This window comes from Opisthorchis viverrini (assembly GCF_000715545.1).
Source record: "Opisthorchis viverrini unplaced genomic scaffold opera_v5_518, whole genome shotgun sequence".
Taxonomy (NCBI): Eukaryota; Metazoa; Platyhelminthes; class Trematoda; order Opisthorchiida; family Opisthorchiidae; genus Opisthorchis; species Opisthorchis viverrini.
The window spans coordinates 222,083-225,142 of NW_008752182.1; the positions used below are offsets into that span (position 1 = coordinate 222,083).

Below are 3,060 nucleotides of genomic sequence, written 5' to 3' on the forward strand. Positions count from 1 at the left end.
GCATAAGCAGACCCTAAGCCGGGACGAAACAGGGGGAAAACGAGCAAAGAAACGAAACGGTGTCATAATAAACAGATGCTAGTCACGTTACTCATGAGTAGTCAAAAAACAAGGAAAGTTACCGCTGGTCACCGTTGATTCGCAGGCGGAATCAACAACAGATACACCGCTTAATTTTTTGGATGTGTTTAATGTCACTGATAGTGAATTCTTTCTTGTGTGGTTTCTGGGGAGCAAGATGACTGAAGTGGTTAGAGCGCGAATTTACTGACCGGAAGGTCAATGGTTCGAACCCATCCTCTGTCTCCCGACTTGCCCTATTTGAGCTTGGACAACCTGGCACTATCATAGCCCTCGTGCTTCCTTCGGGTGGCTAGTCGGTTAGGCATCGAAAGAGTGTTACAATTGGACTGTTTTTTGTGTGGTTTGTAGGTGTTAATAGGAAAAAATCAAACATCCGCTGGCAGAGCCATCGTTCTGTTCCATGTAGGCAAGTGTGCTCGCACCAGTAGAGGCTGGATGGTCTCGAATTACCACGTCTGAACACGTGAACGTGTTCACACTTCAGCGAATAAACCGGTTTACCGAACGCTTTTGAACTAGTGGTAATGCACTCGACTCGAATGTCAGATTTCCCGGCGTTCAAGTCCCGGATAAGCCCGGAGGCCCTATTCTTCACCCACCTGGTTCACGTCACATGATCCAGTGTTGGATAGAAACAGAAAAAAAGGGAGCACCACTGTAGCACTTCTTGAAGAGATTTCAGCCAGCGACTCAGCCATAGTTAACTTACCAAACTCAGGTTCAGTTGTAGGTCTGGTGGTGGAGAGATCGAATGTCTTGTGGGTCATCAGAGAGAGAACAGGTGATGAAATCGATGCGGAAGAGATTACTTCTAAACTACGATAGCTTCCATCAGTAACTTTTTAGAAACACAACAGTCAGATTTTTCAATCGATTTTCATATCTCAGTATAATTATATCGTAACAAGTACGGGACACCTAATCAGTTTGACATGGAACAAAAACCGAAAGTTATGATTGAGTTATTCGATTGTTTAAACGGTGTCTTTTAAAGTCAGGGTGTTTTACTTGTTTACTTTTCGGTCTCTTCTTAACTTGCCCATAACTGAGACGGCTTACGTGCGAATTTACTGCCCCGAAGGTGCGTGGTTCGAACCCGACCTCTACCTCTGGACTTCCCCTGTCTAGGCTTAGGCAACCCCCGTGCTCCCTTCGGGTGGCATGACAGTTCGAAAGCGTATTACAGTTGAGCGAGTGACTAGCGTTGACAACATCGTCCAGTATAATCACTGGCTGACCATGTGCAGCAATCACGCGGTGGCTAATACTCTGATCGAAAAGCACAAGAATGAAACAGGGACTCTAGCTGGATCCATTCTTCCGCGATGTGATTTCGAGTACATCGGTCCTTCAGTTAGCCATTTCTAGTCTTGCCGTGGGGTCCCCGAGATGTATTTTTTTTACTCTGTTATCCTATGCGTGTGTCTCACCTTTTGGGGAATAAATTTGCCCCTTTGAGAACACAGTCTTGAACTCTCTGGATTCGGGGAGAGAGAAAGGAAACGCCGTAAGAATATGGTGTGGAATGCTTGCTGCGGACGATACTAGAGAATGGAGATTCAATCCTCAGTAAGTAGAAATATGTCTGGCGCACTCTGAAGTACCACGCCTCACTGTGATGACGAGATCTCTAATAGGACCGAAATCACGCCCTGGTTTTTTTCTGGGAAGCTTCAGTAGGGAGGCACTGTGGTTTGTTTTATTTTCAGTGTTTTCACCGACAACATAGGTAGCCCATACCCAAACTGTTATATCTGCTGATTCGTCAATCTGTGGTATCTGCTGCTGACCCGCTCCAGTGCCTAATGCCGGAGAGAAAAAGGCTCACGGAAGGGAACACAATAGCTATATTCCAACAAAGTGGGTGCGAGAGCGTGATTGCGTGCGAGTGCGAATGTACCACGGTCTCAAGCTATTTATTGGAGGGACACTGTCTGAACTCGGTCCAATGCTGACGCACACGGTCTGGCTGCGACGTGCTGCATATCGCGGGGGCGTTGTCTGACCTTGATCAACGCTGACTCGCGCTGTCTGGGTTTGATACAAGGCTCTGATGCGCTGCATATTGAGGGGGCGTTGTCTGTCTGGTCAACATCTAGCGGAGCTGAGAGTCTCGGTAGATTTCGGGCATTCAGTGGTTGCTTTCAGGAAGCTAACCTTCCTGATACAAACACTTGCATCTGTATGGTTGTTGTGTACCGGAGTGATCCACTGCGATTCTCTGGATCATCAGCCAGTCCGGAGCAGAGCGTAAAAACATCATTGGGAATCCGGAATGTGTTCGGTCTCATTGTCTCTAATCTGCAGTGTCTGATACATTGGCGCATAGGGCACCATGCACAGAGCTAGCCACCGACTAAACCTGTCGCAGTTGGTTGCTAGTCTTTGAAGTAACAGCATTGATTTTAACCTGGAGCTTCATTCCCCTTGACTTCGTTTCTTCACAGAGGTGTGGCCATACCTACTGGAGTCAGATCACCACCAATCCACTCTGAGCTCGGGATAGCTCAGTGATTAGGGCTCTCACTCACTGACCGGAAGGTCGGTGGTTCGAACCCAGTTCCAGGATCTCAGCTGCCCCTATTTTGGCTTAGTATTATCTCGAGTCTCCTTCATGTGGCATGGCAGCTGGGCACTGAAAGGGTGTTACAGCTGAGCGAGTGACTATTGTTCACCTTGCTTCATATGTGCGTGTGTTTGTCAGGCATGCACTGTAGGGTACATTTGATGGATAATACTAGGTGACCATCATTCTGGTAGCGAACCTAACTACACGACCTCAACGAACACATCCAGAACAGTGGCTATGTTTTTCATGAACACTTCGCTTGAACAGGGTGCCACCTCCCAGGATAGTGCAAACCGTGAGGTGGACAGCACATGACTTGGCAGAAAGGCGTGAAAGAGATCACGAAGAGTTTTGGTGTTGTTGATGTTGAGCAATTTCCAGGATGGGGTCCCTGTGACCCCGTCTGT

At 47.6% G+C, this 3,060-nt stretch overlaps 1 protein-coding gene across 1 annotated transcript in view; it reads left to right on the forward strand.

Moving 5' to 3' along the window:
* The window catches only part of T265_11562 (hypothetical protein), a gene marked incomplete at both ends in the record, with an annotated part of 25,836 nt that overhangs the window by 20,266 nt on the left and 2,510 nt on the right, over nucleotides 1–3,060 (forward strand). The gene's annotated exons all lie outside the window — the stretch shown is intronic.